Source organism: Emys orbicularis, chromosome 8 (genome assembly GCF_028017835.1).
Source record: "Emys orbicularis isolate rEmyOrb1 chromosome 8, rEmyOrb1.hap1, whole genome shotgun sequence".
Classification (NCBI taxonomy): Eukaryota; Metazoa; Chordata; order Testudines; family Emydidae; genus Emys; species Emys orbicularis.
The window spans coordinates 32770767-32797056 of record NC_088690.1 but is presented as its reverse complement, the minus strand read 5'-3'; positions in this window follow the sequence as shown (position 1 = coordinate 32797056).

Here is a 26290-nt window from a genome sequence, read left to right as displayed (position 1 = left end):
AGGATTCAGGGGGCCTAGGGCAAAGCAATTTCAGGGGCCCCTTACATAAAAAAATGTTGTAATACTATAGAATACTATATTTTTGTGGGGGCCCCTGTGGGGCCCGGGGCCTGGGACAAATTGCCCAACTTGCCCCCCCCCCCCCCCCCCCCCCGGGCGGCCCTGCAGGGCAGGTATACCCTTCACAGTACTTATACAAAACTTGCAGGGTCAACAGGCACATTTATTTGCAAATTTGGCCCTGATGCTTCTGATTAACCTTAAAGCAGCGTCTAAAAGGATAACAGTTCTGACATTAAAATATTGGTATTCCCAGAAGTCATGAATTTACCCTTTTCTTAAACCAGGTATTAAGGTAGTCTATATAGACTCACGTACTACAGATTTATAGTACGATGATAACATAGCTAGATGCTTTTTTTAATCTCTGCCACAGGGATTCTGCAAATATGTTGTGCTGATGTATTTTTCTCCCAGCACATCTTGGATTACTAAGAATAATTTTACTGCTTTTAGATTGCTTACCTGAGAGAAAACTGCTGAGACATAATGCTGGAACTTCCTGCTTGCCCTATTGTGTGGTTTTGGTCTATTTTACTGAGGCAGCTGTACAGATTTTTCTGTGCAGTGATACATATTCCACTCTGAGGTTATCGTTTTAGACACTGCTTTAAGGTTAATCAGAAGCATCAAAGTACCCTGTGTTCTATCAATGTCGCATCTCAGAATGCAGTTGCTGCTATTGCCAGGACTAGCACAATTCTGTTGTGACAAGAAAGAACCAGAAGGCAATGAGGAAGGATGGGATGCTGGTAAAATTAAATACCTTTTAAATGAAACTCACTCTGCCCTGTGGTATTCTGGATTTAAATTTGACTAAACAGTGGGGCTGGCTATGAGGGAATAGCTCCCCCTTTCTGAGATCTAGATTAAGACCTGGGGAACATAGGAATTAAAATCAGATGATGTAAAAAAAATCTACAAATTGAGGGAAATGAAGTAATCATTTATCTCTCTGAATCCTCTATCGATTACGATTTTGACTCTGGGAAGATTTGCTGAGAAAAATGTACGATACACCCATAGAATGGAATCATGTATAAGAAAAATGGGGTTAACCGAAGGAGGCAATTACGCCTGCAGGGATACGCCTTTCATGTAGTTTTCCATCACAAGTACAATATTCCCAAATACACAATTCAGGCCTCTGGAGTATTCATGCATCAGTCATTAGCCAAGTATTTCATTCTTTTCTCTTCACCCATTTCATAAAGGCCTTCGTTTACACATCTTTCTCCAGAATTAAAAAGTGGCTCAAGTAGTTGATATGGTGATCCACTGACAACAGTAAAAGTAAGAAAATGACTGTGATGCTGGTTGCTGTTTACTACGATGTATGGAGCACTGCCAGTTTAGAAAGGACAAGCATCCCTTGCTGTTACACCAGTTTAAACACATATTACCCTGGGGAGAGTTCCAGTCTCCACTCAGTGTAGCTACTGGGGGAGGAGGGAGTTAAGACCGCTTTTTGGCGCCCCCAATTTTTTTTTACAGCGTTCCTGGGCTGGGCTGCCGGCGGCGCGCTGACACGTGCAGCTCAGACTCCCTCTCCCAGCGCAGTGGCCGCTCCACTTCTCCCGCCTCCCAGGCTTGCGGCGCCAATCAGCTGTTTGGCGCCGCAAGCCTGAGAGGGGAGGAGAATTAGAGCGGGGGCAGTGTGCTCGGGGAGGAGGCGGAGCAGAGGTGAGCTGGAGTGGGGAGCTGCCGCATGGCTCCGCGCGGGGGAGGGCGCCTCAGGGTAGAGGGGGGAGAGCTGCTGCGGGGGGGGGGGCTCAGTGCGGAGGGGGGGAGTGGGGAGCTGCCGCAGGGCTGGGAGGGGGGGGGGCGGCGCAAGGTGGAAGTTTAGCCTAGGGCTCGAAACTTCCTTGCACCGGCCCTGCTTAACATCTTCATTTCCTGACCTTGAGCATTGTGTGTGTATAAAGGTTACAAATCAACATATGGTTTTAAAGATAAATGAGGGCTGTACTATAGTTTGCCTAGCAGCTAATCCAAGATCCACCACTGAAGGGCAGCATGCATTAAAGCCTGCAATAAATGGAACAGCTACAGCTTATTTCTGGTATTATGCATGCTAGTGATTAAAGATAAACTGGTTTTGATACCATATCTGTGCCTTTGCTCAAAGTGGGGAAATGCTTTAGAACTGCTCCGAGCTGGCAGCAGTACAGAGGGGCTGAGTGGGAGTGCAAGAAGGAGCACTGCAGAAGAGGCAGACTCTAATAATATATCAGACACATAGTTTAGCTGTTTCTTCTCTTCTGTCCAGTTCTATTTCCTTTTATTTTGCCTTTTCATTCCTTTCAATTTTGCATGATCATCTTCTTGTCTGAGTGAAAGAGCATTAAGCTTTTTTTAAAAAAAAAAACATGCCATTTCAGGAATTTGGGAGCCTGAATTCTGCTGAGGAAGAATGCTAAGTGCTCTGGGCCTGATGTTTAAAGGTCATTAGGTGCTTAAAGATGCAACTGGGATTTTCAAAAGTGCCTAGTAACCACAGATGCATCCGAGTGGGGCGTGGGAGCAGTTTTAATGCAGGAAGGACCGGATCAAGAATTCCATCCTGTCGTGTTTCTCAGCAAGAAACTGTCTGAGAGGGAAAGCCACTGGTCAATCAGCGAAAAGGAATGCTACGCCATTGTGTACGCGCTGGAAAAGCTACGCCCATACGTTTGGGGACGGCGTTTCCAACTACAAACAGACCATGCTGCGCTACAGTGGCTTCATACCGCCAAGGGGAATAACAAAAAACTTCTTCGGTGGAGTTTAGCTCTCCAAGATTTTGATTTTGAAATACAACACATTTCAGGAGCTTCTAACAAAGTGGCTGATGCACTCTCCCGGGAAAGTTTCCCAGAATCAACTGGTTAAACATTGTTCTTGGAATGTGGAACATATTGTTAGTTTTTATATAATCAGTAGTATGTCTAAAGGTGCATGTGTCTTATTAACTCTGTTTTCTCCTAGAGCTCCAGGAAGAAATCACAGCCAGTGTGGAACCGGCTGTCCAACACTATCTGTGATTTGGGGGGTGTGTCATAACTATAAAGGGAAGGGTAACAGCCCTCCTGTGTACAATACTATAAAATCCCTCCTGGCCAGAGACTCCAAAATCCTTTTACCTGTAAAGGGTTAAGAAGCTCAGGTAACCTGGCTGACACCTGACCCAAAGGACCAATAAGGGGACAAGATACTTTCAAATCTTGGTGGTGGGGGAAGGCTTTTGTTTGTGCTCTTTGTTTTGGTGGTTGTTCGCTCTTGGGACTAAGAGGGACCAGACATCAATCCATGCTCTCCAAATCTTTCTGAACAAGTCTCTCATATTTCAAACTTGTAAGTAAACAGCCAGGCAAGGCGTGTTAGTTTTATCTTTGTTTTCTCAACTTGTAAATGTACCTTTTACTAGGGTGTTTACCTCTGTTTGCTGTAACTTTGAACCTAAGGCTAGAGGGGGGTCCTCTGGGCTCTTTAAGTTTGATTACCCTGTAAAGTTATTTTCCATCCTGATTTTACAGAGATGATTTTTACCTTTTTCTTTAATTAAAAGCCTTCTTTTTAAGAACCTGATTGATTTTTCCTTGTTTTTAGATCCAAGGGGGTTGGATCTTGATCCACCAGGAATTGGTGGGAGAAAGGATGGGGGATGGTTAATTTCTCCTTGTTTTAAGATCCAAGGGGTTTGGATCTGTATTCACCAGGGAATTGGTGAAGAGTCTCTCAAGGCTACCCAGGGAAGGGAATTAGCACATTGGGAGTGGTGGCAGCGGACCAGATCTAAGCTGGTAGTTAAGCTTAGAAGTTTTAATGCAGGCCCCCACATCTGTACCCTAAAGTTCAGAGTGGGGAAGCAGCCTTGACAGAAGTGAAGCTCAAATGATTTCTGCAGCTCTCTGGTAACTCCTAATAGTTATTTTAAAGCAATTGTTTTACTTATAAACATTAAAGAACATTTAATGAAATATTCTTCACTGCACGAGGTGGCACAGTATAATTGGCATATGTAAAAAATTGCTTTTGAATGGATTACAGAAAAAGAGACTTTTAGCAATTGTTACCATAAATGTGGATTTTAAATTGGTTAGACTTGAAAATAAGCCTATCATCTCAAGCTGTGATAATTGTTCTCTGTAATTTGGGTTAGGTTTCTACATGCCAGTAGATTAGCCTGATGGATTTTTGGATAATGGCCAATCCAGTGGATTAGGCACTAGTGCATTAGTCATTTAAATCTAGTTACATCTACAATTAATGGCTCAGATTCTGCAGTTCTCAGCTAAATCAGACTCCCACTGAAATTAACAAATACAGGATCAGGTCCAGCACCTGGTCTGTAATCTCCATCCTCAAATTAAACAATTGTTGGTTTTAGTGATAAATAAACTGCATCTGAATTACCGGAATACAAGAGAGAGAAAAATCTTTGTTTGCAAAGGAGTTTGCACTGATATATTTTGATGAAGCAGTATCATAAATTCCAATTTGCTGCTACATTTTTTGCCCTTTGATGTGCAGAATGTAGATCCCAGTAGTATATCTGATTTTTGATGAGCTCTGAAATCCATCATTAAACTATGTACTTTGACATTTCTAGATAAGGTAAACAAGTGCTGTAATGGTACAAAGTTCAAAAGGATAAGTGTGTATGAAGCTAACAGACACTAGAGGGCTTTGCTTCCTCTCTAGAAAACGTCTGGCTGTTGCATTCAGAGCATTGCTGATCATATCAGGTATTACAACTGCAAATACTAAGTCACAAGTGTACTCAGTGGGAAGCTTGATATTTAGAACAAAGGGTCGTCTGAGAAAGGGAAAGCCTGTAAGTGACACCAGCAGTGGAGAATGGCTGGATGAGGACCAGAAGGTGCAGTGATGGCATTGCCAGCCATAGGCAGTAGGCACCACTCTGGACCATGGCAATGGAATAAGCAGAAAGGAGTGGGGAGAGCTCGCTGTGTGCAGGAACACAGACTCTGTTATGGCATTACAGCGATATAAATGGAACAGAATCAGTGTCATTGTTTCCTGTGGTTGTCCAGTACCTCAGTGAAGACCCAAATCCTGGTCCCTGTACAGAACCTGAATAAACAAGCTTGGTCAGGGAGGAATGGGATCCACCTCCCCAGATACTTGTTTGCTGCTATGTATGTTCAGAGAGATGGCTACCTTTGAATCTTTGTAACTCCCACTTGTTGAGAGGGTGGGGTTTAGCTGGTGAAGACAGCAAGGTTTTGTCTTATGAGTCCCATTGACTTAACCACATGAGTTCAGTTCCTAGCTTTACCCTGTATTTCCTGTGTGACCTTGAGTGTGCCACAGGATCTCTCTATCTCAGTTCCTATCTGTAAAATGGGGATAATAGTAGTGATCTGCGTGGGAGGGGTCCTATTGGGTTCCAGGAAGTGGGCGGACTTGTGCTAAAGGAGTTGGAGGGGTATTGTAAGAATAATTTCATTAGTGTAGAGGAGGTGCTCAGACACTACCTGTGACAAGTGCCATAGAAAAATCTATAGCAGAGCTATGGAAAATTATAATATTGCAACATTTATTTTAATCCCAAATCAGGGTGAAAAGCTGAAATATTTAATTTTTATTTTTCCTGATGGAAAAATTTGGTTTGGCAGAAACTGCATTTTCTGTCAGAAAATCATTCTGACCGAAAATTCCCAACCACCTCTCATCTGTAGCCAGGGAGCCATCAATCCAGCCCTATCCTCCATGGTGGCTTAAATAGGGACCCATTAACCTTTGCCTATTGAAAGCTTTTTTTCTCGAACATTTCCCACAGTGGGTAGAAACGGTAGGAGTGCTTATGTTAACAGGGTGCTAGGGGCCTTTAACCACCAAGTCATTTCGATCTTTTGCCCATGGCTGCTGTGTTGCTATCTCTAGTGGAGCTGCACTGGTGGCAGTAACAGTGGCTGAGGGGCAGGGAGAAAGGCTAGCACAGGCACAATTCTACACGGAGCAGGGCATGCAGTCCCTGCATCCTGCCCCCACCCCAGCTACAATTGCATAGCTATGCTGCTGTGTTCAAGGCCTTCCCTGCACCTACTTTTGGAGTGTACAGGTTTTGCCCTGAAGGCCTGGCCTAGAGTAGGATCTGCAGGCATGATGTTAGGACGTGTTAGCTAGCCAGACCTTACAGTTCTAAAACTCTAGTCAAGACAAGACATGTTGTACAATAGCATGTGCCTAGGCTCCTGTCTTGTGCTATATTCTACACTAGACTTTTCAAACATGTTAGTTAGAACATGCTAGCTAGCACATTCTATCACCCCTTTTATCCTCATCTAGACACAGCCTTTGACTATGAAAGGTCACTCCGTAACACTCACAAACAGGACCGTCAAAGCGATTCCAAAGTATATGACAACCCATTGACCATCTGGCAGGGAAAGAGCATCGTTTCCCTCTTATTTCATTCACCACATTGATAAGAGATGCAGTCGTGGAAGAAAATCTTATTGTTGTTCACAATTTGGGTCTAAAGTAGAGTGCTCTAATAACATACAGAGTGACCTCATCGTGGTAGTGCGCTTTTATTTCATTTTCTTGTCTTTGATAAATAAGAAGGACATGTAATAATGTAAAGGAATAAAGGAGAAGAAACTAATATTGGAGCCGAGGGAGAAGGAAAAGAAGAAACAGAAAGATTCATACAGTTAATGGGTGAATTAATCCTAGAATCAGAGATGAAGGGATCAAAGAGGACTTCTCAGGTTAACTCAAGTGAGACCCTCCTCTCAACTAATCCCCTTTAGATTATTTGTTCCCACAGTCCTTACTCTGCCAACACACACACAGAAGTTGGTGAAGCCAATATAGGATGCCAGATTGGGTCTTACTTCAGAACTCATCAAGCAGGGAGGGTCCCAGAGCCCAGGCTTCAGCCTGAGCCCAAACATCTGCACTGCAATTCTATAGCTCTGCCGTCTGAGACAGCTCACCCGGCCAGTGGCTGGTGTTTTATTGCAGTATAGACATAGCCCAAGTTCTATGATTTCCTCCTAATGAGTTAGAGCTCCTAGCTCCCCTGTTATTTTATTTTTCCTTTTTAAGGTCTCCAATATTGGTGCTTTTTAAAATTGCAGACAGTCAAATGCAATTCTGGCATGACTGAATAAAGTAGCTTTCCCATATGAGGGATTCCACCTCCCCAGGGATAGCATTTGCCTGTTTAGCAGCAGTATAACATTATGAGCTGGTGCCTACTGTGACCTTGTGACGAAGTGGAACTGTTCTTAATGTTTCTTCTGAATACTGTAGGGGTGCCTCAATTTCCCCTATGCATTTCTTAAGTCTCTAGGTGGTGGGATAAGGGGGTGTGATTGTTGCAGAGCAAAGGGCCAGTGTACATAAATGGCTGACACTCTGTCTCCTGGCAACTAATGGCCTGGGCCCTTCCCCCCTGAAAGGTGATAGCTAAAGGTGTTGGAGAACAAAGGAATCAGGTGACCTCCTGGCCCGGGAAAGGTACAAAGCCCAGAAGAGGAGGGGTGGAGGGTGAGTCAGTTTGGAGCTGGCTGGGGACGAGGAGTGAAGTGCAGACGTGGTTGTCTGACTCACTGCCCCCCAAAATGGACCCGGCTGAGGGGTCCTGTTCTCTGTACCTTCAAGCTCTGTTTTAGACCATGTTCCTATCATCTAATAAACCTCTGTTTTACTGGCTGGCTAAGAGTCACGTCTGACTGCAAAGTGGGGGTGCAGGACCCTCTTCCCCAGGACCACGCCTGTGCGGGCTCGCTGTGGGAAGCGCACGGAGGGGCAGAGGATGCTGAATGCTCCAAGGTCAGACCCAGGAAGGTGGAAGCCATGTGAGCTTTTCACCCTGAAGACAATCTGCTAACAGAGACTTCACCAGAGTCTTGACTGGCTTCGTAGGGAGCAGTTCCAGAGCATCGCGCGGGGACTCTGTGACAGACCTCAGCAGTAATGTGGTACTAGTTTGAGTAATATTGAAAGCCTGCCCTTGGTATTCCTGCTGGTTAATTCTGCCGAAGTTTATGATGTCATGTTTATTTATACTAAGTCTCACCTCATTTATATCCACCCACTTCTAGATAATTGGTGAGTCATTCTGTAGCTCTGAGCAGTCTTCTCTGGAGTTTACCATCAATCCCAGAGTGGTATTTTCTGAGGTCCTCCTATACACACAAAGTTGCACTGGTTTAACTGAAAGCATAATATTGAACCAGTTTAGTTAAGTCAGAGCAATGTGGATACTCTTAAATCAGTTTAAACCTGTGAATGTACATGGTTAAGCTAAAGTGATAAAACTAGTTTTAAACTGATATGTATGTCCCCCACAGGGGTTTGCACCAGTTTAACTAAAGGCAGGGATATGTAATGGGGTGGCCTGCCCTTTAAGGGCCAAAGGCCTGAAGCCCACCAGTCCCATCCAATTATCTCTGCCCATCACTCCTGGAATGGGGTGTGGGGTTTACTTAATAGAACCAACTGGGTACAGAGGAACTGATTCCCCTATAAAGAGCTACAGGAAGCTATAGACTGAGGGGGATGTGTAGGGAGAGAAAGGGTATAGCAATAAAAGACTGCTAGTCTGCCCAGGTTAGTTGAATGGGGCTGTAGGGCAATACAATTACAGTGTAGATGTTTTAATTCAGGCTAGAGCTTGTGCTCCAAGACCCCATGAAATAGGAGGGTCTCAGAGCCCAGGCTCCAGCCTGAGCCGGAATGTCTGCAGTGCATTTGTATAGCCTGTGAGCTGAATCAGCTGACTCAGGCTCTGAGACTTGGTGGTAGGGATTTTTCATTGCAGTCTAGATGTACCCAGAGACAACCAGGGTGAAGCTGGATTGAGAGACTTTAACAGAGGCTTGCCAAGGCAGGGAATGGTTACTGGGAGCAAATAGGCTCCAGCAGAGAATGCTGAGTCTTGAAGGAAAACACTCCAGGAAGAGGAAGGCCTGGGAGACCCACAGCAGGAACGTTGGGGTGGATGGACTTAATGGAGATTTGAGAATATTATTTTGGGATTTGGTTATATGACTAAAACCAGCCCCAAAGAGGGGTGTTGATGAACCAGAGAAGAGCTGCTTGGTAGTTTTATTGAGGAAAGCCCTGAGATGTGGGGAAATGGAAGCGGGGCTGTTGCAGCTGTCTTGGGAAGTTACCAGCCCATTTACAGAGGGCAAGATTGTGTCTAGCCACACCCTCTGAATGCAGCTGGTGTGCATTTTAGGGGGTCCTCCAAATTACTAATATTCATTGATTTTAAGGACTGAAGGGACCATTCTGATCACTTAGTCCGACCTCCTGCAATGTATGTATTGAAGAATTGAAGCCCAGTCCCTGTAGAAGACCATGAGACAGCTCCACCCAGTTGGAGGTTACATCATTAATAATTATGCACAACCTGTCAGCTATTTTTTTTACCCACAGGATATTTATTTTGCCAACTTCCGTTTTTAATGTGGCAACGTATAAAAGCTTTACCGAAAACAATCTGAATCACATCTACCAAGCTCACAGTTACATAAAGTCACTGACAGGATCTATATGTTATGGACCCATGATATTTATCCCTCAGCAGGATGTTCTCCAAAATGCTTTCATATATACATGCACATTCCTTTTCCCTTGGTTTAAAGATTTTACCTGCTATTGAAAGAGTAGCTGGTCAGTGGATCATCTTAAAAAAAAAAAAAATTTGAAACTACATTAGCATTTTCTCTTGCAGCGGGTGCCTTGGCTGTTTCCAAGTTATATTCAGCAAGACTGTGAGCTATTCTTCAGTTTTTTCTCTCAGTTCTTTAGAGACTCTTGGGTTCATCTCCTCTGGCCCTACTGATCTTACAAGGTGTTCCCTCACCATCTCTTTATGGATATTGGGGTCTGGTTCTACCTTGACCTCAGATAGTAATTTACATCTATGCAAAGTCACTGTAACACAACAGCATGCTCAGAATTCTACACTCACATGTGCTGCTACAGCTTTACTCCTACCAGTACCCGAGCTAGCTCAAGTATGGCTACTCAAGCTGTAGTCATACTCCATGATTGCAGTGTAGGCATATCCATAGAAAGGTCCCCAAACTGTGGGCATGCCCCTCTAGGGGGGCATGGAGGAACATTCAGGGGGGCACAGCGGGCCTGGATCAGCCCCCACAGAAGGCAGGGAGGGTGCGCCACCCAGCCCCAGCCTCACACCTGGTCCTGTCCCTAGCCTCAGCGTGGCTCCACACCCGGCCAGGGGTCCAGCTGCTGGCTACCACTGCAGCCTGGTTGTGGCCCCGCCCACAGCCTCAGCCCTGCCCCAGACCCACCCCCAGCTGCAGTGCCATCCTCAGCCCTCTTACCCCATCCACATCCCTCCCAACCCAAGCCGCGGCCTGGCCCTGGCTCGCGGGTGGAGGGGAAGGGTGTGTGTGTGGACAGGGCTAAGAGGGGTCACAACCCTCAAAAGTTTGGGGACCACTGCCATAGAATGTAATCCCCGCATAGATGCAGCCTCCTCTTTTCAGTCCCACCAGTCCATAGCACATCTTTCAGTGTTGCCATTCCAAGTCTGACTATAATCCCATCATATTGGCCCTGATGCTGAGCTCAGCGCAGCTCAGGAGTGTGTATGTGTGTGAGGAGTAAGGGGGGCAGTGTAGTTTTATGACATTTTTGTGTCCTCACAGTTGCTGGATTGTTCTGGTCCCCAGCATAAATTAGATTATCCCTAGGGGCTGCTGTGATTTATAGCTCCATGCCACAGCCAATTTAGAAAAGTTAAAAGTGACTGTGCTCCAGTCACATCCCTCCCCATCTCCCTCCCTAAGCCATGGATTTGTCATGCCCCTACACTGGGAGATGAGAGGCATCATAAGGTTGTTCTGCCAGCCCGACGCTGCAGGGGGAATCCCGCTTACATTGGGAATATTCCCCTATGGGGCGATCTGCTGGCTTTATGGCCCCTGTACATCAGCCACAGGAATCCTGGAATCAGGAACTAAACGATTTCACATGGTAAAACTGATATTTCAACAAGTGGTCCTGAGTGTTAGAAAATCTGCTCAGGGTTGAAATCTCCCCATTTCCATCATCCAACCTGGCTCTTGGCGTCAACTGCCCTCCCCCCCAGCAAACTCCACAATGTTAGTGCCACAAAATGCAGAGATTATGGGGCAGAGCTATGTAACCCTTTAGAGTCTTTACCAAAAATGCAGGCAATTTCAATTTGGTGAAAGAGGGCTGTCCTCTCATCTCTACTGCAATTGGAAGTGAATGTTCCTCCATTTTCAACAAATTTTTAAAGATCAGTCAGATACCGATTATTAGGAACAGCTCTGCCATGCAGAACCACCATCGGACTCTCCTGCTAGCCTAGTGGTTTAAAGAGGCTTCACTTCTTCTCAGGGCTTGTCTACGCAGGGAAATAGCCTGCAATAGCTATTATGCAATAGCATCCCATGTGGACATTCATATTCTACACTAGGAGTGCCTTAGTGTAGTGGTGAATTAAGATAAACTGCTAAAAAGCACATTCAGTGCGAAATAAGAGCATCCAACGGGGAGTTAGTGTGGAATAGCTACTCCGCTTTAAATCCACACCCTAGTTTATTTTGCAATAGCATCTCCATGTAGGCAAGCTCTTAGCAACATTATTTGAAGAAACTTTTCTCTATATATGTTTCACTTCAGGCTCCCTTGGAAAGCAATTATTATTGCTTTGTTTTGTTTGGCTCCAAGTTGCAGCATAACCATATTTAATTAGCTTGGTGAAATAATTTGTTACATTTTGGCTAAGTGCAGGCTAGGGATGTAAATATTGGTTAAAAAAAGTTAATCGGTTAAACTATTAAAATTATATCGTTTAACTGGTTAGGGTCCCACCGGCCCGGCCAGGGCTAGGGTCCCGCCTGGACTGCAGGTCTGGGGATCCGCCAGGGCTGGTGTCCAGCCCGCCCGTTTAACCTTTTACATCCCTAGTGCAGGCCTAAATAGGCACTGGGGGGGAAAAATCAAAGTGTCCCGGGGTTAAAGTGCTGACTCCATTTTGTGCAGAACTGGCAGGCTTTGTAACCACTTCCGCGGAGAAACCACAGCCTTGTGCAACTGGATAAAACCGCCTGATCTTTTGTGGCATTTCCCTTTTCTGGTAGGGCCTTGACATGGTGTCTCACATCTTGATACATGGGACAGGGAAAGTACATACACTGCCTAAGGAGCCATTCCATGGCTGTACAACTGTGGAAATCAGGTGTTGCTGGAACTAACCAGTACAGAACACTCTGTGTCTGTGGAGTTGTAACCATGCTGCAAAAATGCACAAAACATTTAGTCCAGAAATCTCTCACCTGGACAAGATGTGGCTCTTGAATAACATAGAACTCTAAGGAGATTCTTGTGCCAATGGTGAATGGAAATAAATAATTAATGAGGTGCTTACTGACATGTCTCTCAATAAATTATCACAATCCCAATAGAGCTGGTATAGTCAAGAAGTCATCAGGTTCATCCCCCTGCGCTAAGGCAGGATCAAATCAACCTAGGCCAATCCTGACAGGTGTTTGTCCACTCTGGTCTCAAAAACCTCCAGTGATGGGAATTCCACAAGCCTATTCCAGAGCTTAACTATCCAGATAGTTAGAAAGTTTTTCTTAACATCTAACCTAAATCTCCCTTGCAGCAAATTAAGCCCATTGCTTCTTGTCATATCTTCAGTGGACATGGAGAACAAGTGATCACAGTCCTCTTTGTAACAGCCCTTAACATATTTAAAAACCATTATCAGGTCTCCCATCAGTCTCCTTTTCTCATATATAATCATGCCCAATTTTTTTAACCTTTCTTCATAGATCAGGTTTTCTAAACCTTTTATCATTTTTGTTGCTCTCCTCTGGACTCTTTCCAATTTGTCCACATCTTTCCTAAAGAGTGGTGCCCAGATCTAGACACAATACGCCAGCTGAGACCTCACCAGTGCCAAGTAGAGTGGGACAATTACCTCCTGTGTCTAAGGCTATGTCTACACTACAGCTCTCAGATCGATCCACCGGTGATTGATTTAGCAGATCTAGTGAAGACCCACCAAATCGACAGCAGATCACGCTCTAGTCGACCCCTGTACTCTACCCACCGACAAGAAGAGTAAGGTAAGTCGATGGGAGAGTTTCTGCCGTCGACCTCCTGCGGGGTAGACCCCATGGTAACTCGACCTAAGGTACGTCGACTCCAGCTACATTATTCACTTAGCTGGAGTTGTGTAGCATAGGTCAACTTACCACAGTAGTGTAGACATAGACTTACATATGATACTCCAGCTAATCCACCCCAGAATGACATTAGTCTTTTTCACAACTGCATCACATTGTAGACTCATATTCAATTTGTGATCCACTATAACCCCCAGATCCTTTTCAGCAGCAGCACCCAGTTATTTCCCATTTTGTAGTTGTGCATTTGATTTTTCTTTCCTAAGTGCAGTACGTTGCACTTGTCTTTATTGAATTTCATCTTGTTGATTTCAGACCAATTCTCCAATTTGTCAAGGTTGTTTTGAATTCTAATCCAGTCCTCCAAAGTGTTTGCAACCGCTCCTAGCTTGGCATCCTCTGCAAATCTAATAAGCATACTCTCCACTCCATTATCCAAGCCATTAATGAAAATATTGAACAGTGCCAGACCTAGACTGACCCCTGCAGGACTCCACTAGATATGCCATCCCAGTTTGACAGCAAGTCATTGATAACTACTCTTTGAGTACAATCTTCCAATCAGTTGTGAATCCACTTTATATAATGTCATCTAAACCACATTTCCCTAGTTTGTTTATGAGAATACCAGGTGGGACTGTCAAGAGTCTTACTAAAATCTCTCTCTCATATATTTATATAAAAAAAACTCATATCTACTGCTTCCCTTCTATCCACTAGGCAAATAACCCATCAAAGAAGGAAATTATGTTAGTTTGGCATGATTTGTCCTTGACAAATCCATGCTGGCTATTACTTATAACCCTATTATTAGATCCCTGCACGGATACAAAATTTGTACCCGCATCCGATCCATGAGCCGCAAACATAGTTCGCGGCTATAAAGTGGATAACCGCAGATTTGCAGGGCTCTACCTATTATCCTCTAGGTGCTTACAGATTGATAATTTAATTATTTGTTCCAGTATTTTCCAGATATAAAAGTCAGGATGACTGGGCTATAATTTCCCAGGTCCTCTTTGTTTCCCTTTTTAAAGATAGGTATTTGTTTGCCCTTCTCCAGTCCTCTGGAACCTCACGTGTGTTCCATGATTTCTTAAAGATAATTGCTAATGGTTCCAAGATTGCTTCATTGAGTTCCTTACATACCCCAAGAGGAATTTTATTGGGCTCTGCTGACTTGAATAATCTAACTTATCTAAATATTCGTTAACCTGTTCTTTCCCTATTGTGGCTCGAGGTCCTTCGCCCTTGATAATATTAATTGTATTAAGTATCTGGTCACCATTAACCTTTTTTAGTGAAGACTGAAGCCAAACAGATATTGAACACCTCAGCTTTCTTGATGTCACCAGTTATTAGCTCTACTTCCCTGCTAAGTAGAGGGCCTATATTTTTCTTCATCTTTCTCTTGCTCCTAATATATTTAAAGAACCTCTTTTTATTGCCTTCTGTGTCCCTTGTTAAGTGTAACTCATTTTGTATCTTAGCCTTTCTGATTTTGTCCCTACATTCTTGTGCTATTCTTTTGCAATTCATCCATGTTTCCACTTTTTGTAGGATTTCTTTTTGATTTTCATGTCATTAAAGACCGACTTGTGAGCCCTATTGGCCTCTTGTTATTCTTCTTACCGTTCCTTCAGACTGGGAACATTTGCAGTTGTGCCTTTAATATTGCCAGCTCTCCTGTACTCTTTTCCCTTAGATTTTCTTCCCATAGGACTTTACCTACCACCTCTCTGAGTTTGTTACGGTCTGCTTTTTTTGAAGTCCATTGTCTTTATTCTGCTGCTCTCACTCCTTTTTTCTTAGAATTATGAAATCTATCGTTACATGTCACTTTCACTCAAATTGCCTTCCACCTTCAGATTCACAACCAATCCCTCCGTCCATCAGAATCAAGTCTAAAATGGCTATACATTACTGTGTGTTCAACCTTCATATGTGAACCAAAATATGTATTTAACCAGGCAAACAGTATCCATTTAGAACTGCCTACACATGTACTTAGGCAGCTCTAAATGTATAATTACATGAAGCTGACTACCTCATGGGGGCAGAGCTGAGTGAGCCAGCGGTGTGCTATACATCAGCCACTTGGCTCACATAACCTATACATCAGCCACTCAGCTGGCATGGGAAGACCACACCCAGGTGACAGCACAGAACTCCCCTGTGAAGCAGATAAGGCACCATGCTGCTGCCCCTGGCCTAACATGAATCCCATGTAGTTACCAAAGAACAATATAACAGTGACTTGGGACTTCTTTTCACTTCCTTTCAGTGCTGACAGACTAATTTAAAGATGCTTCTACTTCAAGTCTACCAGGCCTGGCTACTCAGAGATAACATCTTATGCTTGGGCCAATTAATAATAATATGTAGGGCAAACTCATGCCTCTAGGAGCATGTGGTGTGATGGGGGAAATAGTGAATGGGCAGAAGGCCTATGAGACACCCTGCCTGGGCAGGTCAGGACAGCTTAGGGAGCTGGGAAAGCAATGTGCTCTTCACTGTTACTCCAAAAAAGTAGTAGTACAGACCTGCTGCCAGCATCTAATGCTGATTATAGCCTCACACGACAGGATAGAATTTTAGCATCTAGGGCCTGATGTAAAGCCCACTGAGGTCAATGGAAAGACTCTCACTCCCTTCAACAGGCTTTGGATCAGCTCCTTAGAGCACATTGCACTTCAAAGCTGTTGTCCACTTAGCAAAATGTAAGTCATAGAACTGTGCAAAAACTCACGGGATGAACCAAAAACCAAAAGATTTAATTTTGGGTTGATTCAAAATGAATTTTTTTTTGCTGAAAACAAATAGTTGGGGTGGGGAGGGGGGCAAACAAAACATTTTGTTCAGCCTGCAATAAAATGTTTTGTTTAGTTTGAGTTTTTAACCTTTTTAAAAAACAAAGTTGAGGTAAAATTCTAAACAAAATTTTGAATAAAAAAAATCAAAATGTTCCTTTCAAAAATGTCAAAATGAAAAGTTTTGATTTTTTTAAATTTGTGAGGGTTTTTTTGTTTTGTTTTTTGACTAAAACAATTCAGCAAATTTTACACAAATTCATGCAATGTTTCAGTTGACGTGAATCTGAATTTTTCAATTAAAAAAATTTTGGATGAAAAATGTGACCCAGTTTTTTAGGTCACTCTTCACACCCCGCTTGTCTGTCTTTTCTGTCTTGCATATTTCTGCAGTAGGGGTCATGTGATACTGAAAGTTGATTTTCGCTGAGCACTTTACTGGTCTCCAAATGCAAAGTGATAGTCCAGGGAGCATTGGTCTAGCAATACAGCAAGAGATCCCTAACCATGAAGAGCAAATATTAGACATACTGAAAATTGTAAGATCTTCTTGGCAGGGATGGTGTCTTGCTATATGTTCTGTAAGGTACCTAGCACAACTTTGGACCTGTGAATAACAAGACAGGGTCAGGAAGACTGTCTCGTTGCAGTTAAATCTTTTCATATAATTTCTATGGGTCCCTCTCTCTTGTTCCAGAAATGCACATATGCTGAGGTAATTTGCAAGCTTTGCCATCAGCTTACTGAGTCTTCAATTCTTTTCCTTTGGAGTTTTCACAGCAAAGCGTATTGCTGCTGCTGTCTTGCCAATTAATTTCTCATATATTTCCTTTCAAATCTGAATTGAATTACTGAGCATATGTAATGAGTATGGCTTAAAAAAAAAAGGGGCAGATAAAAGCTGACAGAGCAGATCACTCTCGCTGCTGCTGCAAAGCCAATACAGTGTATTGTTAAAATGTCAGGACCAAAGACAGATCCTGGAAACTGCTCATAGGCCATTTACTTCTGGGTTTTTAAAATATCCCACCCTGTTGACACTAACATCTTCCCTGGGCTTGTCCGTTATGGTGTGGAAGCAGCAGCTCCAGAGAAGGCATCAAGAGCAAACTCATTTACTCTTCAAAAGTGCTGAGTAATGCACAAACCACCAGCCCAGCAAAAGCAGCAGAAAAGTCCATGGTAACTGAAGGTCTGGCCCTGACTAACACCACCTACCATCTCTTGCTGGCTAGAAGACTCCTTCCCATCCTAGAGAAAAATGCTGACCCTCAATTATACACACCTTTGTCACCTCCCATCGGTGCAACATCACTGCCATATACATGGGCATGAAGCCATCAGCACTTGGGAAACTCCAACTAGCGCAGAATGCTGCAGCTCATCTCCTCAACTATATGGATTATCACAAGGTAATCCTAAACCTGTCCTCTGCACTGTACACTGGCTTTCCATAGAAGGGAGTAAAATTCAAGGTCTCATTCCTTATCTTCAAGGTGCTCAGTGGCCTGGACCCAGGCTATCTAGAAGATCTGAGGGTGAGGACTGCCAATTACAGCTTTGCTTCTCAGGGACAATGGAGCTGTCCAGCATAAAGGTAAAGCATATCTGTGCAGTAGACCGTGCTTCCTGCAGGGGCTGGTTCAAGACCATGGAACTCACTCACCTTTAGTTCCAAGTGCAAGGCACTCCTCTTGGAGCTGGCTTTCAATAATAAACACATACATTATATGTACATGATGCTATTAAAAACTAAATCCAAAAAGCCCCCATCAAAACAAAACAGTACCCTGCTCTGCTCTATCGGGACAGAATGAATCACACTTGACAGATGCTAGTCACATCAATTAATGCCCTACTGGAAAGGACTCAGATACTACAGTCATGAAGATGATACTTCCCCATCTGTCTGTATGCAGCTGTTATCTCTTGTCTTATACCAAGATTGTAAGCCCCTTGGAGCAGGGAGTGTCTTTCTGGTCTGTGTTTATAGCACAATGGGATCTTGGTCTATAGATAGGGGCCCAGGCACTACACTACAGCAGGAGAGGGCAAATTATGGCTGGAGGGCCGCATTCGGCCCTCCAGACATTTTAATCCAGCCCTCGAACTCTCACCGGGTTCCGGGGCTTGCCCCGCTCCACGCGGCTCCCAGAAGTGGCAGCATTTCCCCCCTCCTGCTCCTACCCATAGGGGCAAAAATTCTTCCTTTCCAGTTTAGAAAGAGAAGAAAGATTAGTTTTGTCTCCTTTCCCCTCAAGTTATTGCTCAGTCCTGCTGGGAGGCAAAAGGAAGCAATTGTTCATTAACAGACATTCCAAATGCAAGAGAGACCAGGAAAACGAACCAGCAGAAATGCGAGACATTAGCTGAATTATCCATTATTGTCCTACCAAAAATATTTTTAAAAAAACAAACAAAAAAACAAAGAGAAGGGAAAGGCTATGTATTCAACCACATTTGCTCTGATCCCTCAGACAGAGACAAACACCTACAGGATCTCTATCAAGCATTCTTAAAACTACAATACCCACCTGGTGAAGTGAAGAAACAGATTGACAGAGCCAGAAGGGTACCCAGAAGTCACCTACTACAAGACAGGCCCAACAAAGAAAATAACAGAACACCACTAGCCGTCACCTACAGCCCCCAACTAAAACCTCTCCAGCGCATCATCACGGATCTACAACCTATCCTGAAGGACGATCCATCACTCTCACAGACCTTGGGAGACAGGCCAGTCCTCGCTTACAGACAGCCCCCAAACCTGAAGCAAATACTCACCTGCAACCACACACCACACAACAAAAACACTAACCCATGAACCAAACCCTGCAACAAACCCCGGTGCCAACTCTGTCCACATATCTATTCAAGGGACACCATTATAGGACCTAACCACATCAGCCACACCATCAAGGGCTGGTTCACCTGCACATCTACCAATGTGATATATGCTATCATGTGCCAGCAATGCCCCTCTGCCATGTACATTGGCCAAACTGGACAGTCTCTACACAAAAGAATAAATGGACACAAATCTGACATCAGGAATCATAACATTCAAAAACCAGTAGGAGAACACTTCAATCTCTCTAGTCACTCAATAACAGACCTAAAAGTGGCAATTCTTCAATAAAAAACTTCAAAAACAGGCTCCAACGTGAAGCTGCAGAACTGGAATTAATTTGCAAACTGGATACCATCAGATTAGGCCTGAATAAAGACTGGGAGTGGTTGGGTCATTACAAAACCTAAACCTAATTTCCCCAATACTAATTTCTCCCTACTGTTACTCACACCTTCTTGTCAACTGTCTGTAATGGACCACTCTCTTACCACTTCAAAAGTTATTTTTCCTCCCTTGGTACCCTGCTGTTAATTGACTTCTCTCGTTAGACTGACCTCACACTTGGTAAGGCAACCCCCATCCTTTCATGTATTTATACCTGCTCCTATATTTTCCACTCCATGCATCTGATGAAGTGGGTTCTAGCCCACGAAAGTTTATGCCCAAATAAATTTGTTAGTCTCTAAGGTGCCACAAGTACTCCTCGTTCTTTTTGCTGATACAGACTAACACGGCTACCACTCTGAAAACAGTCAAATGCTGTTATTCCCCAGCTGTATTTGACAACTGCTATGTTTGAAAATGATCAGTGGGTAGGTCCAGGGAGTTTTGTGTACATGCACACACATGTGTGCACACATATACGGTGATTTCATATTAGTTTATTACTTTTATTGGATAATCTTTTAGGTTTAGATCAAAGGTATTTAGGTGCCTAACTCCCATTGAATTCAATGAATTTAAATACTTCCGAGGATCTGGGCTGTAGGTACATCTGACTTGTGTGATATACTTGAGTTAGTACTTATAGAAGCTGCTCTTATTTATTTTTCTTGGCTAACCACAGTACGTTTTTTGCTTTTAACAACAGCAATGCCTCCCTTTCCCATCAGGAAAGTACCTTAATTAGTCAAGAAAATAAAAGCTTTTCTCTTACCCACTTAGGTCCCAACTTTATAAGGTGAAAAGAGTCTTGTGAGAGCTTCCCTGGGGGTGGAGAGCATGCCATATTGCACAGGACCCCGCAGGCTTTGGCTCTTATTGGAGCTCTATCTCAGCAGGCAGACAGCAAAAGGTGCTGGATGCTGAAAATCCCCACCAGATATGAAGTGAGAGAGAGGAAGTTTAAAAATAGCCCAGTTTTGTAAGTCTGCATTTTTCCTTTTTTATTATGAGCATAACGTGGTGTTTAATCTCTATGACAGGGAACAGGAGAGGGAGAGACTTAGACACAAGTAGAGAAATTTAAAAAGCCCTCAGAGTAAATAGAGGGGAAGAGGGCATTTTGAAGGAGGAATGAAGCAGGAAGTAAGAGTCTCCTCAAAGAACTCCTAAAATTTCAGCTGTAAAAGGGGAAGAGCAACTCAGAGTAGCAGCAGAACATATTCCTCCTACTACGTAGCACACTCCCCTCATCTCTGCCCTGCGGCAGTGCCAATGATCGCCCCTGGATGGGCTGGTGCTGAGCACCAAAGAGGCAAAGGCTATGGTAGATAAATGAAGCAGCACCATTAATGTATATTAGTCAGAATTTAGTTAGATGCCTTTGTTACTTTAACATACTGCATGTCACAGACACTAGAAGGGGGGGGGGGGGTCCAGAGAGAGGAAAGAGAAAGCTCTCCCTATTGCCTTAGGCTGCCTTTCAATCATTTCACTTGGCTGTGTAGCTCTACCAGACTCACTTCAGTGAACAGCTCTGGTTTCTGTGACCCTCTTGAATGGTGGTCTCCAAGCTTTTGGATACAGTCAATATTTCTAGGTTTATTAAGGGCCATGCAGAAGCATGTGAAATCGTGACGGGAGGGAGCTTTAGGAAAATAACCACCTTTTTTAAAAGGGCAGAGGAGAAGAAATGGGATAAGACAATAAGCAACCAACTGCATTGTAAGCAGAGACAGGAGTGTGATTAAAGGTGAAAGTGTAACAGCAGTAATATTCATGGCAAGGAGGAAGGAGAACAGCAGGGGCAGAACACACTGTTAATCCTTAGCTCAGAGCGAGATCTATATTCCCATCTGCCCAGATCCAACCTTTTAAGAGCCAGGATCTGGAACCAGCCAAAAAGAAAGAGCTTTATTTTCAGTTATTTACAGCTCAGCAAGGTACCAGCTACCAACTGATTCCATGGGATGATTTGCGAGACATGACTACGTGCAATGGATACTGTTTTAAAATGTTGTTGACTATGATTTTAAATATATACAAGTTTGTGGGGTAGGGTCCAAAAATCTACTGATATTTATAACAGTAAATATAAAATACTTTTAAAGATCACTTCATCTGAGGTGCTCAAAGCACTTTGCAATTCATTAATTCATCTTTACAACCTCCTTCAGAGGTAGATAATTATCCCCATATCACAGATGGGGAACTGGAGGCCTGGAGAGGCTAAGTGAGTTGCCCGAGGTGGGGCAGCAAATAAGTTGCAGAGCCAAGTATAGCATTCAGAACTTCCAGCTCCCAGGCCTGTGCTACAGCCACTGGGAAAAGTGACTTCCATATCATATGTCAATATAGGCTAGATTCAAAATGTACAGCCTAAGGGAGCAGAGTGCACTATTGCCGGAGTGGACCAAAGAACAATTTGTGACAGTCACCAACTCACCCATGTTTCCTGCTTGGGCTGGGAGAGGAATAAGTTATTTCACCTCTATCAGTGGACCACTTTACTGCCCACTGTGTGTCTAGCCAGCTACTCTGGCCAGTGAGTAGAGAGGGCAGAGCCAGGGCTCCTCCCATTCCCCACCCATTTGCTCGTAACAGGAAGAATAACTAGTTAATCCCTGTTCTCTTCACACCAGCCAGAGTCACAATCTAAGCAGGGACCTCATTCATCTTTCTTCCTATGTCCAGCAAAGTAAGTGCTGTAATAAACTAGCCTTCTGAGAGGCCAGGCTTTTCAGCTTCCGTTTTCAGCTACACCTCTACCCCGATATAACATGACCTGATATAACACGAATTTGGATATAATGCGGTAAAGCAGTGCTCCGGGGCGGGGGGCGAGGGGGCAGGGCTGTGCACTCCGGCAGATCAAAGCAAGTTCGATATAACGCGGTTTCACCTATAACGCGGTAAGATTTTTTGGCTCCCAAGGACAGCATTATATTGGGGTAGAGGTGTATGTTGCTCAGATCCTGTGCCTTACCCTCATCAGATGTTGCTTCACATGTCATAGCTAGTGGCTTTCTTCTTGCTTCCATAACATCTGCTGCCTGTTGTATGACACTGTGAAACGTGCCCACACCGCGGATATCACCTCTCTCTTCCACAACCAAAAAAGGAAAAACAAAATGTTTATATTTAAATGCTTTGAAGTTTTTCAGAACAAACAAACTTCACCATGTGGATTGTAATGGAAGAAAATTCACATAATTCTATATGAGGCATCATAAATCTAGGACCTAGTGCATTTTCTTATACACTCATGACAAATGGTACAGTAACTCCTCGCTTAACGTTGTAGTTATGTTCCTGAAAAATGCAACTTTAAGCAAAACGATGTTAAGAGAATCCAATTTCCCCATAAGAATTAATGTAAATGGGGGGGTTAGGTTACCGGGAAATTTTTTTCACCAGACAAAAAGCTATATTATATATTGTGACAAAGTTCCTCCTCTATCTTGGTGGGTCCTGCGCTTATTGGCGGATTTTCTTGCCTCAGAGATTCACCATGTGGGTTGGGGAACAGCCCAGAGACCTTCCCCTCTGGAAGAACCCACAGTCCAGGTTAACTGGGAGGTTTGGGGGGAACCCGGGCCCGCCCTCTACTCCAGGTTCCAGCCCAGGGCCCTGTGGACTGCAGCTGTCTATAGTGCCTCCTGTAACAGCTGCATGACAGCTACAACTCCCTGGGCTACTTCCCCATGGCCTCCTCCAAACAGCTTCCTTATTCTCACCACAGGACCTTCCTCCTGGTGTCTGATAACGCTTGTGCTCCTCAGTCCTCCAGCAGCACACCCTCTCACTCTCAGCTCCTTGCGCCTCTTGCTCCCAGCTCCTCACACTCGCCCCACAAACTGAAGTGAGCTCCTTTTAAAACCCAGGTGCCCTGATTAGCCTGCCTTAATTGATTCTCGCAGCTTCTTCTTAATTGGCTCCAAGTGTCCTAATTAGCCTGCCTGCCTTAACTGGTTCTAGCAGGTTCCTGATTACTCTAGTGCAGCCCCTGCTCTGGTCACTCAGGGAACAGAAAACTACTCATCCAGTGACCAGTATATTTGCCCTCTACCAGACTCCTGTACCCCACTGGTCTGGGTCTGTCACAATATATATACACACAGTATAAGTTTTAAACAAACAATTTAATACTGTACAGAGCGATGATGATGGTGAAGCTTCGTTGAGGTGGTGAAGTCATTGGGTGGGATATTTCCCAGGGAATGCCTTACTGCTAAATGATGAACCAATACTTGGCTGAGCCCTCAAGGGTTAACACATTGTTGTTAATGTAGCCTCACACTCTACAAGGCAGCACAAATGGAGGGAGGGGAGACAGCATGGCAGACAGAGACAGAGACACACCCTGTGTGTGTGTGAGAGAGAGAGAGATGCGCATTGCCCCTTTAAGTACATTGACCCCACTCTAAGTACATTGCCTTTTTAAGTAGATCAGCAAGTTGAGACAGCAGCTGCTGCCAGCAATCTCCCTCTGCCCTGTGCCCTGTCGTGTTCCCCGTCCCCCTGCTCTATGGAGATGGGGTAAGCAGGGAGCAGGAGCAGGGGGGAGGGGGACACCCTGACATTAGCCCCCCTGAACTGCCAGCAATTGATAGCCTGCTGGACAGCTGCCACACAGGGAATTTAGGGGAGCGGGGAGCTGATGGGGGGCTATTGGTCCACCCTAGTTCCAAGCCCCTACCAGCTAGCTCCAAAGGGCTGCTCTTCCTGCAAGCAGTGGACAAAGCAGGCAGCTGCCAAACAACATTATAAAGGAGCATTGCACAACTTTAAACGAGCATATTCCCTAATTGATCAGCAACGTAACAACGTTAACCGGGATGACTTTAAGTGAGGCGTTACTGTACTTTAAAGACTTGAAAACAAAGAACCCAGTGACACCATGTTATTTAAAAAAAAAAAAATGGAATAAGACTCACTAACTTGGAAACCAATCTAAGCATCCAATGCATAATAAAGACTGACTCTAAATCTGCTAAGAGCTATAAAACTTGCTAAGATTTGGCATTAGAGCAGGATCAGTTCAAAGTCTCCCATAAACTCTATTGGACTCCATTTTCATATGATGACACTTGGGTTTAAGAGACCATAACAAAATGTTGGAATTGTCTGGAGGTCTGAAGTGACTATAAACACACGCTTGGAGACTTAAAAGTTTAACATGTTCTAGAGAAAAAATAGTTGCATTAGGGGAAAACTTTAGGACCATATGTTTGCATTCTGTCTAAATTCCTTTCAAGAATTGTATCTAAACCCTCATTAACATGGATCTCTAACAGCTGAATGATTTCTAATACAATAATATTAAGGCAGGGAAAGGATAAGAATAACATGGTCATAAATTAATTTGGCAGATCCTGCAGGCGTAGCTTCCTCTAAACAAGAAATGTATAGAATTAAGGTCCAAATGGATGGAGTTTAATACTATCTCCAACCCCTTTATATAAACTTTGCAGGAAAGTTGATTTAAAGCTAGGTTTTCACTATGCTGAGTTTAAATAAGAAAAATAATTTTAATCCAGGTTATTACTGGTTGAAAAAGGGTGGTGTGAGTTTTGTTTTGTTTAGACACAGCCCAAAATCCAGGCTTGAGGTTTGCAAATAACCTATATTTTTATGAAGGGCTGAACCAAAACTCCTGAACCAAAACACCTGTGAATTTTTGAAAAGCTCAAAATCTGTGTCTTGGATCTCTCTCTCAAACTTTAGGTATATATATATATGTTTTTATAGGGTAAATCTGTATCTCACACACCACATGTATTGAACTTATATTCATGTCACACACTGCATTTATCGTATTCCTTTGACCACCTCGCTTGTGGTCTGAGCCTGCTTCCACTGAAGTCAATAGCAGAACCAGGGACGGCTCTATGTTTTTTGCCATCCCAAGCATAGTAGTCAGGCGGCCTTCGGCGGCACGCCTGCGGTTGGTCCGCGGTCACGTGGATTCGGCGGCGTTTCTGCGGGTGATCTGCCGGTCCTGTGGCTTCGCCGTACCCGCCGCCGAATTGCCACCGAAACCGCGGGACCGGCGGACCTCCCACAGGCATGCTGCCGAAAGCCCCCTGACTGCCGCCCCCCGTGGCTTGCCGCCCCAGGCACGCGCTTGCTGCGCTGGTGCCTGGAGCTGCCCCTGAGCAGAACTCCCACTGACTTCAGTGGTGAAGGATCAGGCCTTTGCACTAATTCACCTCCCAGCACTTATTTATTGGAAGTCTCTGAGCAGCTTCAGTCAGCAACCATTTACCCCATCCCCATCCCCACCACACTATTTAAGTATCCAGGTGCAAGGCATAGGATAGACAATATTAATTCCTGGATTGAATATATACATATATGTGGAGCTAATAGTCATGATAAATTCCATTGCTATGGGCTAAATAGATTTATCATGTACCTTTTATTGCCTCATTGGATTAATGGGCTAAGGGCAATCTCCCCTGAACTGCTAAGCCTTATCAGACTCTACCTGAAGAATTTTGCAGAAAATTTTTCCTAAGTGCTCTAATGATGGACTAGCAGGAGTACTAGTGGAAAGCCCAGCTTTGACAAGACTCTGCTGACATCCAGCATTTTACCAGCATGTTAATTAAATCTCATTTCCCCCCACAGAAGCCAATGGGCATTTTGTAAAACCTATAACAGGAGTACGAGTGAATCTGAAGTGTGTAGATTTTTGATACCCCCATTTTCCTTGATTCCTCATTTGTCAGGCATCATTTTCCTCAAATCCCTGTAAAGCTGATCTTCTTGGGTCCTTTGTCTCCATGGGATATTGACTATGACAATCTTCATAGTCCGTATCAGAGGTGTTTTGGCTATTTTACATAGTTTATTAAAAAGAACACTCCAAGCATCCCAATGACAGGAAGAAAGGGAAGAAGGAATCTGAGTGACAGAAGTAGGTTGGTGTCAGAGCTGTGAGAATTTATGAGTCTCCTTGTGTGACTGATGTATTCTATGGATGTTTAATTAATCTACTAATATAGTAAGTGCCCACAAAT